This window comes from Protopterus annectens, chromosome 7.part1 (genome assembly GCF_019279795.1).
Source record: "Protopterus annectens isolate FY-2018-M chromosome 7.part1, PAN1.0, whole genome shotgun sequence".
NCBI lineage: Eukaryota > Metazoa > Chordata > Ceratodontiformes > Protopteridae > Protopterus > Protopterus annectens.
Window position 1 is genome coordinate 174,352,048 of NC_056740.1, and position 15,185 is coordinate 174,367,232.

Here is a 15,185-nt window from a genome sequence, read left to right on the forward strand (position 1 = left end):
ATGTCTACCCTACCACTTCTATTGTTGTTATGTACCACCCCATAATATGGGTAAAAAATGGCCTTGCTTTCTCTTTGTGATGACTTCCTTAAGTATGGGTTCTTGAAATTGCATGGGATACCCTCTTCCTAGTAGCATATTCTCTAAAACTCCTATTTCCTTTAGAAAGAATTCCTCTTCACTGACCATCCTTGCCAACCTAACTCCCTGTCCCTTCACCAAAGATCTCTTCTGGTGCATTGGGTGAGCAATGGAAAAGTGCAATAATGTATTGGAGTAGGTTGGCTTCCTGTATAATGTGGAGGTAAACCTGTGATTGACTTTATCCTTCCTGTTAATGATGTCCAAGAAGTGTATACTGTCATCATTAATGTCCATTGTGAACTGTAGAAAATGTGTACTTTTATTTAAGAATTCAAAGAATTCATGCAATAACTCCTGAGTCCCTCCCCATAAAATAAGGATGTCATCCAAATAACGTCCATAGAATTGACAGTTTTTAAGGCAAGATGGGGAAATGTGTACATTGTAATCAAAGCCCATACATTTTGAAGAATGAGTCTCTGTACATTAGGGGTTTTGGTAGGGTAGTCCTGAAGCAAAGGCTTAATTGTCAAAGTAGATGTCTAATATATATATAGCAATTTGCTAACAGTGCTATAGTTTCTATATAGGGAAGGCTATTAATAGCCTCAATAAGCGAGTTTATCAACATTTATATGACATTAAAAAGAACAATCTTAAGAATGTGTTATACAAACACATAAAAGAACACCTTGGTCATCAGTTTAAATTCAGTGCCCTTGAACAGATAGGAAACAATGACAGGGGGGGGTCCTTCTGACATTTTTTTAGAGTATCGAGAATTAATGTGGCAGCTTAAGTGCAATGCAACATACCCCCCTGGGCTTAATGAAGCTTGTTTCCATTTCTAGCTATCTCAAGTTAAAAGCTGAATTTTATATGTAAATAGAAATGTAATGTTATTAAGGACATTTTAAGTTAATAGACTGTGAAATAATTAAGAGGTTATTTATTGTTATTTGTTTCTAAGAATTTGATTATTAGCTTTGTACAGGTTTTTATATGTTTTATCATCCCAGGTTGCACAACACAGCTCTGTCTGTTCCAAAAGCTGCTTTCAATGTTACGTATTGAAAATGATGTTTTTCCTGCTGCTAGTATTAAAGGGAATTTATCATTAATTTCAGTTTTTTTAAATAATATGAACACACACCTTTTAAAATTAATTAATTGTTTAATTAGTGTAAGTCATGTGACAAAAGTGTATATTTAACAAGTGGTTCAGTGTGCTTTTTTGTATTCTGAAGAAGTCAATGCTGACAGCTGATGAAAGCGCTAAATAAAGGTTTCTGTTTTTTGTCTGTGAGCTGTATTGGTCTTTCTTATTTTTTTTACTCAGTTTATTGTTGTTTTGTTCATGTTCTCAGTCATGGAAGTGGAGCAGGAAGAGCAAGTGGCGTGGACGGAAACTAGTGGAGGTTCTTTACTTGAATTGAATAATTCTATTGTGAACCTCACAGCACTGATCGAGGTGCTGATCAAACAGCAATCTGTGAATGGAAAAGGACTTAATCCAGGCCCAACAATGTTTGTGCTTACAAATACCATCAATTCATCAGATTTTACTGAAAATCACGGCTCGCAAGCATTTTCCATACCTCCTGGACAGGGCAGCCCAATAACCATAGTGAACTCGCAATCTGGGTTTACTATTGGCTCGGGAGCAGCAGGAGGCAGTTTTAGGATGGTCAATCAAGCTGACGGCCAGCAAGGAGACATGCAAATGCCATTTTCTTACACTGAATAGATTCAGGGCAGTGGAGCAGATGTTCTTGAAGGAAGTAACAGTCAGGTTAATTATGGAACATTAGACCAGCAGATTTATAACTTTGAGCAAGAAGTACTGAAGCTACGCAAATTGTAGGTTGAAAACAGCTACCTAAGAGAATGTCTATGGAGAGAACAAGTACCTAAGGGCCTTTGAACATGGAAGTTCCCTACAGGCTTGGACCATGGATCTGAACTTTATAAGGACTTGGTTAGCATGTTTAATAGACATGGCTGCGAACTACTCGAATTACTGGAAAGGGACAATGATTGGAAAATGAATGTACTTAAAAATCATGTTGATGCTTTGAATAGTAGAATAACAGCTGATTTATGTTTTAATTCAAAACGTAATGAGTACAGGGCAGCTTTTGTCAACATAGACAAGGTTATTTTATCTATTAAGAACAAGAAAGTAAAAAAACTTAATAGAGACAGCGCTGACTATGATAGAGGTACTGTATATCTTTTACCTAGTAATTTTAATAGGGGCACTAACCAAAATGTGTATGAAAATGTTATACCTGATGTTGGAGAGGTTAATGATGAATTTGTTGGAATTTTTAACAATGAACCGGAACCCTCTTTAAGAGAACCCCTGAGAAGGTCCGAGCACCTTCTCAATCAGAGGCATCAAAGGGAGTATTACCACAACTACAACAATACACAGAGAATGGACACTATGAATCACCAGGATTTTCACCCACAGGAGGGAGAGCCCAATGGGGCAGGGGGACAAGGGGTTCCATGAGGAGATAGACAGGGACAAGGAAGTAAACCATGATGTTAACAGCATTATCAGTAATGTAAGAAGAGATTTTAATATATACAACTTGAGTTCAGCTACCATTATACAGGAATAGGCAGAACTTTTTCAAAGAGGTTTGAATTTTGTCTCTATGAGGAGATCAAAAGTTGAAAATTGCATTCTTGAATTGTTGAATTCTTGGATGCATTCTGGAATTATAGATAAACACACTAAACTAGGTATAAATCCCTATGTCACAAGATGGGTTGCCAACTGGCTCACTGACAGAACCCACACTGTAAAAGTAGCAGACTCCAAATCCAACTTCAGACCAGTGACAAGTGGAGTACCACAGGGTTCAGTCCTGGGTCCTCTCCTGTGTGGTATCTACTTCTCTGAAGTACAGGCCAACACAGAAGGTCTTTGGCTAACGAAGTTCGCAGATGACTGCAAACTAGGAGCGATAATCAAAACTCCAAAAGATGTGGACAACCTACAAAAGGGCCTCACTCAGACAGATGCCTGGTGTCAAAGCCATGGCCTCAAGCTCAATGCCAAAAAGTGCATTATCATCCCTTTTGGTAAAAACTCAGTACCCATGAACTACTACATAGGCGGTAGTCTACTTAACACTGAAAGTGTGATATGAGACCTTGGGGCACAGGTGGACAGTAGTCTATCTTTTGATAATCACATCGCCACAATAGTCAGGAAATCCTTCTATGTGGCACACCTCATCACAAAATGTTTCTCATCCAGGAAAAAAGAGGTCATTGCTCCCCTCTACTCGTCACTCATTAGACCCATTATAGAGTACAATGCCCCTTTTGGTATGTACCTCACAAGACATCTACAACAACTGGAAAGGCCACAGAAATACCTCACAATGAGGATTACCGGCCTCAAACAGATGCCCTATGCAGACCGTCTCAAAAAACTGCAGCTTTACTCCATTGCATATCGCCTACTCAGAGGCAATTTCTACCTAACACACAAAGCTATGTCAAACCCAGAGCTTTTAGACATGCTCCACTTAAAGAAATCCCAATCCCTACAAGCTACATGGTCTAGAGACCTAAACCTTGTCACCACAATAAACAGAACATGCTGGAGGGATAGAATCCTGTCCCAGAGACTTCCCATACTCTGGAACAAACTACCTATCTATATCAAACAAAGCTCCTCATTAGCGCTCTTCAAGAAAAATCTTGATGATTGGACGGGAGATAGGAAATTCACCCAGGGGATCACTTTTGTGGCTCTGCTTGACAGTGGCACAGGAAAATAATTTTCTTGGGTGGCGAAAGCCAGGGTACCTTTGGCTAGGCTTATATAGTCCCTAGGGCCAATAGCTTAGTACCTACCTATGAACCTATAAACCTATGAATTTAAGCTTTTTGTAAGGAAACTTAATCTCAGGCTTTACTTTGAAAATAACACACAGTTTGGACCAGTTGAATTGTGCAAAAAAACAAACACATTCAATCCTCCTCTGCACCCCATATTACAGATTTACGACAGTCTTTGTACATCACAGATCAGGGAGATTTTTTTGAAAAATACCACATTTATTAATAACCTCACTGATGATGAACAAAGTCTATTGTCTAACAATGTGAGTAACAAAAATATCAGATTAATGAAACCTGATAAGGGGGGAGGTTTGGTAGCTATGGATCAAGAGGTCTATACCCAAAAAATGCTTTGACATCTATATAGTGATACCTACGAAGAAACTTCTATCAATCAACTTAATATAGCATATAGACATAAAACTCATAGACCTATAATTCACAATCAAATAACACTTGCTGAGTTAAACTATATGCAACAAGAAAGCCCACGTACCCCTATGATCTTTGGTATATGTAAGATCCATAAGTCTACCACTGATCCTCCCTTAAGGCCCATAGTGGATGCCAAGGCATCAAAGACATTTTCTATGGCTAAGTATATAGACTTAAACCTGAAGGATTTATTTAAACAATTCCCACATATATTAAAGGACTCATGGGACTGTCTTAAGAAAATTCAAGAGGATATCTACAACGAACATCTTATATTTGCCACAATTGATGTCCGTGACTTATTTGCAGTTATTCCACATGAGGAGGGTATCAGTATGTTTTATGATTTTCTTTGCAAGCATTCTGGTTTTACACATTCCAGAATATTGATGTTCCAAACAGTTATGGATATGATACTTAATAATAACAAAAGATAGGGGTGGCCATGGGGGCATCATGTGCGCCCCTATTTGCTAATATTGTCCTAGCTGAATGGGAAACTTCCAAGGTTTTTACATCCGAACTATTTAAACACTGTAAATTCTATGGACGTTATTTGGATGACATCCTTATTTTATGGGGAGGGACTCAGGAGTTATTGCATGAATTCTTTGAATTCTTAAATAAAAGTACACATTTTCTACAGTTCACAATGGACATTAATGACGACAGTATACACTTCTTGGACATCATTAACAGGAAGGATAAAGTCAATCACAGGTTTACCTCCACATTATACAGGAAGCCAGCCTACTCCAATACATTATTGCACTTTTCCAGTGCTCATCCAATGCACCAGAAGAGATTTTTGGTGAAGAGGAAGGGAGTTAGGTTGGCAAGGATGGTCAGTGAAGAGGAATTCTTTCTAAAGAAAATAGGAGTTTTAGAGAATATGCTACTAGGAAGAGGGTATCCCATGCAATTTCTAGAACCCATACTTAAGGAAGCCATCATAAAGAGAAAGCAAGGCCATTTTTTACCCATATTGGGGGGGAGGGTACATAACAAAAACAGCAGTGGTAGGGTAGACATACCACACATTACCAAGAATTCTTTTCAACACTCTGTGCTCTTAATTTTAGTCCACTTTTTGGTAAAATCAAAGAAATTTTAAATCACAACTGGATACTTTTTGACATGGAACAACAATTTAAAAATAAATTAGGTGACTAGATTAAGTATATAAGAACGACAAGGCAATAAAAAAACCTGCTTGAAACTAATGTAACCAATGTGAACAAAGGCAAGATGGTGAAATATGGACATTGTAATCAAAGCCCATACATTTTGGAGAATGTGTCTCTGTACATTAGGGGTTTTGGTAGGGTAGTCCTGAAGCAAAGGCTTAATTGTCAAAGTAGATGTCTAATATATATAGCAATTTGCCAACAGTGCTATAGTTTCTATATAGGAAAGACTATTAATAGCCTCAATAAGTGAGTTTATCAACATTTATATGACATTAAAAAGAACAATCTTAAGAATGCGTTATATAAACACATAAAAGAACACCCTGGTCATCAGTTTAAATTCAGTGCCCTTGAACAGATAGGAAATAATGACTGGGGGTCCTTCTGACATTTTTTTAGATTATCGAGAATTAATGTGGCAGCTTAAGTGCAATGCAACATACCCCCCCCCCCCCAGGCTTAATGAAACTGTTTCCATTTTTAGCTATCTCAAGTTAAAAGCTGAATTTCATATGTAAATAGAAATGTAATGTTATTAAGGACATTTTAAGCTAATAGATTGTGAAAGAATTAAGAGGTTATTTATTGTTATTTATTTCTGAGAATGTGATTATTAGCTTTGTACAGGTTTTTATATGTTTTATCATCCCAGGTTGCACAACACAGCTCTGTCTGTTCCAAAAGCTGCTTTCAATGTTATGTATAGAAAATGATGTTTTTCCTGCTGCTAGTATTATAGGGAATTTATCATTAATTTCAGTTTTTTAAATAATATGAACATACACCTTTTAAAATTAATTAATTGTTTAATTAGTGTAAGTCATGTGACAAAAGTGCATATTTAACAAGTGGTTCAGTGTGCTTTTTTGTATTCTGAAGAAGTCAATGCTGACAACTGACGAAAGCGCTAAATAAAGGTTTCTGTCTGTGAGCCGTATTGATCTTTCTTATTTTATTTACTCAGTTTATTGTTGTTTTGTTCGTGTTCTATTTTTCACTGCATGTAATGATCTTTGTGAATCTCAGAATAGTTCTATTTTTCCATATTATGCATAAATATACTTGCTAAAGGTAAAAAAGATTTCTGTAATCTTTTCTGATTTAGCTGTGATTGTGAGTTTAACATTTCTATCTAATAAATATTCACTTAGAAAAACAATCATACAAGGTTCTAAGTTATTGTGGTCTCCACATTATACATCAAGACTAGTAAAGGGTCAAGTACATAGCCAAGGCAGGTGACTGAGTCCTCAGATAGAGTTGAGTGTCCACATTCAGTCACAGTGTGTACCAGTGTATAGCCATGTGCAGCATACTGTGCTCTGTATGTCAGTACTGCACACAGCAGCACATCATGCTGAAGTGTATATTCAATGTGTACTATGAGGAACTCATCACAGTAGGCCAGGAGTTGTATAGTTTGTTTTCTTTGCAGTGGTTATATTAGGAATGTCAATTACATACAGCTCATGTAGGATTTGTATTATGTCAGTGATATCATTCATGGGAATGGCCAGGACACACATTATAAGGGCAACTATCATTGTAAGGCTATGCCATGGTATAAATGAGGTGATGATTGCTTCCTGTATTGCAGAGGAATAAGCAGGCATGTGCTGGTGAACCTTATATCCACACCCCACCTCCCAGATCTCATACATCAAGAGTGCAAACCATTATCATGTAAATTGGAAATTAATAGCCTGTGTCTTATAGATGTAGTTCAACATACCTCTTAAATTTCTAGCAGAAAAATGTTGGACAAATACAAAAATAATGAGGGTACAAAGGTCCAAAATCAGGGACAGGTTTTAAATAAAGCTCTTATAAACTTAAAAAAGTTGCAGTAATACATTATTCATTAGTATGCGTTTTCTAAAGGATATGAAGAGGGAAACTCAAATGTGTGTCATTATTTGGTGATTTCACTCTTCAATTATTTTCCAAAAAGACACAAATTTTATAAGGAACAGACCAACAATATGAGACAATATCTGGATAGTCTGCAAAATTCTAGACAGATGAAATATATGCAGGTCAGTTTGATGGTTACAGAGAAGCCTGTCATCATTCTAGGTTGACAAGCAAAGGTGTCCCTTGCTCTAGAAAGAAAGATGGCAGCATTAATATAATCATGCTTGCTGGTAGTATGCATTATGTTATAAAGCTGAAGTCTGGGTAATCAGGAGTCCATATGCAGCTACACCAGTATGTGCAGATGGCAGCTTTGGTGCTCTCTTGTTTTAGATGACTGTGTAGACCACCAAAGTAGGCTGCTGCTATGTCTGCAGCTGTAGTGTGATCCATGGATACTGAGAATTGCAAAAGGTTCATTAGATAGGTTCATAGGTGTGTACTAGACTAACAACCACTAAGGCCCTTAGCAGCCTAGCTGCACAAACCAAATATAACCCACAAATTTGATTTAAATATGGGGTGATTTATTGATTGTCTTTTTCTATCAGAGACATTGGTGCCAGACCAGGGGTGAATTTCTGATTGCCTGTATATTGGTCCAAGTTGCACTTGAATAGTGATAGGGAGCAACTCTGCTTCACACAGATAGGAAGTCTGTTCCAGAGAATGGGAATTATCTGAGAAACATATCTGTCTCTCCAACATATCTCATTTATGTCACAAACAAAATTTAGTCTTTTTAGTCTAGTAGTTCTGATGTTGCTTGTTTTGCAGATGTGCAAAACGTTAACCAAACAAAGTCCAGGGATGCCTTGCATGACAAGCAAAGATCACCTCTCAGAAGTCTGTATGATATTGAGTAAAGAGACAGGACTTTGAAGCAATCAGTGTAGGACATTTTGTTTACTCCCTGTATTCCTTTTGTAAGGAACCTTTGTGAACATTCCAGTTGCTGCACGTCTCTGATGAGAGCTGAGTACAATGGTATGATGACCTATCTAGACATAAATGCCAAGCTCTTGCTTATAATTTGAGCATCATAGAAGGATTTTCTTACTACCTTGAACAAATGTTGGCTGAAGGTTAGGTTACTATCTACATGAGTTCTCAGCCTGACTACTGATTAACTTTTAGGGTTTTTATTGATGACATAGTCACCCGGAGTGGTCAACTTCCCAAACAGTACTATAATGTATTTCTTAGTATTAAGTTTTAAGCCATGGCTTTGGCAGCAAGCATTTGTCTGCGTTACACATTTTTGTAAGGTGTTCTCATCTTGGCGCGATTCAGTGACTGCTCCCAGTTTGTAACCATCTGCAAACTTGGTTATCCAGAGGCTTTTGACATTGGCTTTGACATCTGAGAAGTAGATGGTAAACAGGAGTGGGCATAGCTGAGAGCCCTGGGGGACTCTACTGGTCACCAGCCTCTTTGTGGAGGCATAGCAGCACACATTCATGTCTTTGTAATGAGGCCATATGCATTGCTGGTCAGACATGTGGTTTGTAGTACAGGCTTATCCTGCAGTTATCCTACCTACACACACCCATTTGTGGTGTATACAGCAGAGTTGAGATTTTTTTTGAATTGCTTGGATATTTTGGCATAGATTTCCTGCTGTTTGTTAAGGCATGTTCTACAGTGCAAACTCTTGCCTCTGACACTACAGTGTAATGTATGTATACAGGATCAGGCTGTGCCAAAATGAACCTGTCAGCATATTACAAAGCAGACAGACCAAGTACCTTAAGATTAGTTTTGAGTATTGTGATTCATACATGTGACATATGCAGCTTGAAACTTTCATCTACATTACTACCTGTACCACAAGTTCTATAGTGCACTGCATTATTGTGCAAATATGGGGACTAAGGATTTTATAGGGCTCTGGTGTGATCTTTCAACTGTCAATCAGTCCTATGAACTGTAAGTCAAATTTAAGAATCCTGTTCTATCTCTTTCAAGATTCTACTTTTCTTTTAACTTTGAAGGATAGTGTCATATATTTTATAGATATAAATGTTTTGCTTTTTCTGCTTTTCACATCTGTATCATTTTGCAAATATTATTGATAAAATGCCATTGTTCTAAGGCCATTTCTTTATTTATTTTGTCTTTCCAGATATTCTTTTAGCTGATTTTTTTAATTATTGTTAAGGACTTCTTTCTTACAAATTCCACAGTGCTGGCAGGTTCACACTTGCTGGTAATTAATTTGTTAAACCACTTAGCCCTCATTTTTATTCATCTGAGAAACTGCTCTACAGCAGAAAAGGCCCAGAAATGTTTCCTTATAACACCTTTTGATTTAAGTTGCCCTTTATCTGTTGTTTTTCTTCTCTGAAATATTGAAGGATTTTAGATGTAAAGGCTACCTAAATTAATCTTATAGCAGTCTTATATCACATCAATTATGCAGCAACACAATGCAAATCATTTCAGTGATCCAAGTCCACACCAAAGTTAATGTGTTTTTAGTCAAATTACTATTATCTGATTTTTTTCCCATTTTTCTTAAATATTGACATATCATGTACTTTTCCTACCTGCAGTCAGAAAACCAGAAATTTGCAGTACTTGCAGTGTCAGTCCAATGGCTGTATTATACTGACATGGAGAACATTGCAGTGACTATATTTATCAATCAGTATTTTGTGCACATTTATACTGGTGCCTTATGTATGAAATGCTGCAGCATTCTGTGATTCTATACGCACTTCACAAGGTACCAAAGGAAAACAACAGCAGAGAGAGCTTACTACTGTGTGTATAAGAAGTAATGCAATTTTGTGGTACCTTATAAATCCTAATTTTTAGAGAAAACAAATAAATATAAAGTGACAGTTCTATTAATCAACCATATGCTTTTATTTAAATTTTTTTGGGATGAGCTTTCTTACCCAACAACATAGGTCCCATTAAATAGTCCTATGTCATTTGATTATTTAGTTAACAGATGGCATGAGATATATATTTTTTTATTACATTTTGTGGAGCAGAGATGCATTTACATATGATTATGGGAAATACACATTGTGTGTGTCTATGTCACTTCATCAGCAGAAAGTATCGATAACGCAGGATCATTGTAATCTCATTTTTTAGGGAAACAGAGTATCTTAGCTCTGACAGTCACAATGCAGTTTTTATATAGGCACCTTGGCCTTTGTTAACCAGGTATGTAGGTTGTAAAATTATGACATTTACTGTGTCTGTGCAGAATTCAAGGCCCATTAACTGAATGCATTCTATAAATGCAACACTTTTTTTTTTATGAGGAGTTAGTTGATAGAGACAAATCATACTAGAGGCAGTCTGAAAGAAAAAAAATTAAGTGACTAACATAAGGGAACAATATCTAAATGTGGGTTTAAAAGGACCTAAACTGGGTTTTCATATTTCTAAGTCAGCATGTTAAGCATAAATTCATACCGCCCTGTACTGTAGCTTTCTGTTAATATATTAGTCTTTCATTAGCATTAGGCAACATATATTTATTACTTTCTGGGGGAAAAGTTTATTGTTTAAGCAAAGCCTGACTGACAAAATCACCAGCATTTTTTATATGTAATGAAAGTGATATCATATGCAATAATGTAATTGCTTTTTTGATTTAAAGTAAACTGTTAGCATCATTTTGCTGGTACTGTTCATATTCAAATATACAGTGCTGTTTTGGATTATTTAATAAGAACACTTTCTATGTTTAGGGCCCACTGTGTAGTAAGACCACTTAATCCATTACCCCTGTCCTTCCCACTAGAGCTGTCTAATTCGTTTTGTCATTTCCCCATCAATCCTGCTTCCTCAACCTTTGATAGTCATCTTGATTTTTGACCATCTCTGAACAGTGTACTTTCAAGGCTACAATTCCACCACAGTATCAAGCCCTGTTACTTGTGGTAGCTAATCTCCTCCTCAGCTGTGGAAATATGAAAAAAAGAAGAACAGAATGCTTCTTACTTATTCCATTTCTGTGAGCATTATGGATGGAAGCAATTCATTATTTACAGCTATATAGATTAAGTAATAATTTTTAGCTGATGTCAAAATATTTCTACTCCATACATACAACGTGTTCTGAAGCAGTCCAATGTCTTTTCCTGAGGAAATGCAACATATTGCTGTGAAGGCCCGTGCCTGGGCCCTGTTTAAGTATTACTTGAAAACTATAGCAAAGTTGTGAGGTAATTCATCCTGGAAAATCTGTGTGTAATTTAATAAATTGTTATAGCAGGTTTGGACCATTCCTTGGTTGAAACATTCATAGGCACTACAGTGTCTGTGGAAGGCATTTAGGTCTGTGCATTGAAGTACTGATCTACTTTAAACCATATGCTGCCATGGCAACATCAGTACACATTCAATCTCAAGAAGAAAGGCCACAGTCCTGAAAGGGTTGCTGACTTTGCACTTTCAATTGACCAGTCTAGGCTGCAATGGCTGCAATAAAAAATTCATATTAATATTTAACTGAGCAAGTGTGACTCTTTCTATTAGTTCTGTGGTATGCTGATTCATTAATTAATGCAGGATGCTATTCAGGATGGCCTAAAGCATTGTGCTTTGCGGTAATGGAATCATATCAATATTATGGGAGTGGTGCCTTGGTCTATTAAGCCATTTTTTAAGTAGAGGAAATGTACTAATAACATTAGCAATATGTATATAAGAGGAATTACAAAATAATTATAACAACTTTCACAGCACAAGTTGAATGTTTTCTATAACTAAGCAGTAAAATTTATGAAACAATTAATACATAGCAATTGCTACCACCATATGAATGAAAAATAAACATTTCTTCAGAAATTTTCAGTAATGACTCTGACAGGGCAGCAACAATACCTTTTATGAAAGACATGAAACATTGCATTTTTGCTTCCTTCAGTAATGCATAAAAACTGTTTTTAGATGTATACATATACATACTACACAGAAATACACACACAAACACACACACATATACATATATATTATGATATTATGCAAATATATATATGTGCATGTGTGTATCTATCTATCTATCTATATATATATATATATATATATATATATATATATATATATATATATATATATATATTTATATGTGTGTATACATATATATATATATATATATATATATATATATATATATATATAAAATTGTGTGTGCACATTTGTGTATGTATGCATGTATGTGCATGCGTATTTATATATATATATGTGTGTGTGTGTGTGTGTGTGTGTGTGTGTGTGTGTGTATATATATATATATATATATATATATATATATATATATATATATATATATATGTATATATAAATATAAAGATATGGATCTACTTCATATAATCAAATTAACAAATTGTCGACCCTTTTAACGTCGAGACAAAATAATAAGAAACATATGACCGAAACTGCGCAATATCGAAAGTTGAAATGTCGAAGAACCTTTTGTGCATGTCAGAAAGCACTCTTATGAATGCAGATCATGCTACCGACCCTAAACATCCTACCCACAACAACACTTTGTTACATCTCTTTTTGTCTCCTTTTTCATACAGCTCTAGTTCTACTTCATTTGTGGCTGACCCCCTCCTTCCTAAGTGAACAATTTCTGAAAATTAACCTGCAAACAACTGAAGGCAAAATGACTCACTACTGGGACTTTTAGTCTCTGAAATATTCTTATGTAGGTGCATTCCCTGTTAACTAATTATTGCATCCAGCTGTTAGTACTTTTGCTTAATTTTATTATACTGGCATAGCATGCACACTTGCAAGGTATTTTCCCCTCCTTCCATTCCCTGTCAATGCAATTAACAGCCACTAGGTGGCAGCAAAGCACCACCAAACAGCTGAATCTTAGCCGAGATAAGATGCTCGTCTTGTAAGCAGAACAGTGCTCTACAGATATTTAAATTCTCCAATATTTCTGTCTACTGTAAAGTCAGTCAAGTCACTTCACAACAGTTATTTTTCCATTCACAGTGAATAAATAGTGGAAACACAGTAACTGGCATAATCCCTGTGATTATGGCACAGTGCTGCTTACCTTCATTACTTAATCAGACTCCTGATACTTTTTTCAGGTTTTACCATCTAGGTAGGGCTCTGCCCATTCCACTCCTCTACCCTACCCCCATTCTCACCCACCCCTAGCTCATTTCCTTTATACCTAACCTTAACACACCCTCACCCAACCTTCATCCCTCAGACAATCACACAAACAACCATCACTACCCCCTCTTTTGCTCTCATATTACACATTCTACACATAGTACCTCCCCACTCACAAAGTTGCTACAGTCCATCCTACCAATATACTATCCCGACCCCTACACATTCCACAGGGTTATCTCTATACACTCCTACCACTTCTAACAAACCAAACATGTACGCCCATCAAATAATCCTAACACTAGCACTCACCATCACAGCCCATCTAACCTCTCCCTACTTCAACAATATTACAATCCTCAACATAAGTCACACCACCTCGACCTCACCTCCAACATTCACTAACTATCCCTTACTCATCTCACCCTCACTCTTTAACCACACCACCTATGGCCTACACCCTTACAAACTCCTCCATTATCAATGCAAATCTAGCATATCTATACAATGTGACTTAGCCTTCTCCAAATACTTACAAACATAATAAATATTGCCTCTCACCTGCTATGCAGTGGTGATATCAACCCCAACCCAGGTCCAATAATAAGCCCAACAAATCAGCAAAATCAGCATAGAACCAATACAAGCATACTTAAGAAAACATCTGATATTCTAATAATAAATCATAACATAAGAAGCATCCTTAACAAAACCACTGAGCACCATGCAACCATAGCATTATACTTACCTGACATCATCTTCCTCACAGAAACATGGCTCAAACCACAAATTAAAAATTAAGAAATACGTGCCCCTGGTTATAGCATACTCCAAAAAGACCGTACAGCTAAAAGAGGAGGTGGTGGAATCACTCTCTTATATCAGAACAACATTAATGTTGAACTATTTACCATAGAAATCCCTGCATTTAATAATGCAGAGATCCTATTTGCTAAGGTAAGACTAAACAGCTAAATATCTTAGGATCATATATCCCTGCAGGAGATAATATCAAAATCCTAACATCTCTTCTCCTCTGGGTATCAGAAACCCTCCCCCATGACGCCATTATACTAGGCGACTACAATATTGATTGGACCTCATTTAACTCACCTCACCCTGTAAATCATATTAACCTTTATGGCTTATCACAGCTTATACAAACCCTTGTGACAAAACCTCACAAAAAAAAAAAAAAAAAAGAATCAGTATTAGACTGGATTCTCACCAATCGCCCATCTTTCACTCATAATTTTGGTATATTACCTGACACTCTAAGCAACCACCTCCTAACCTTCTTCACTAGAGACTAAATTAAACTCACTAAAACTAGCTCTATTAAACACATCAGATACACTAAAAACTTCAGGGCTAATGACCTTAATACAGCCCTTAAGCACTCTAACTGGTCCCCCCTTTTAACACTTCCTTTAGATGAAGCAGTTGAGTATTTCAACACTAACTTCTTTGGCATTCTCAACCAACTTGCCCCACCAAGAAAGATCCACACTAAAACCATCTATGCACTAGGCAACTTATGAAACAAAGGGACAAAGAATGGGACACTTGGCACAAAAACAAAAATAT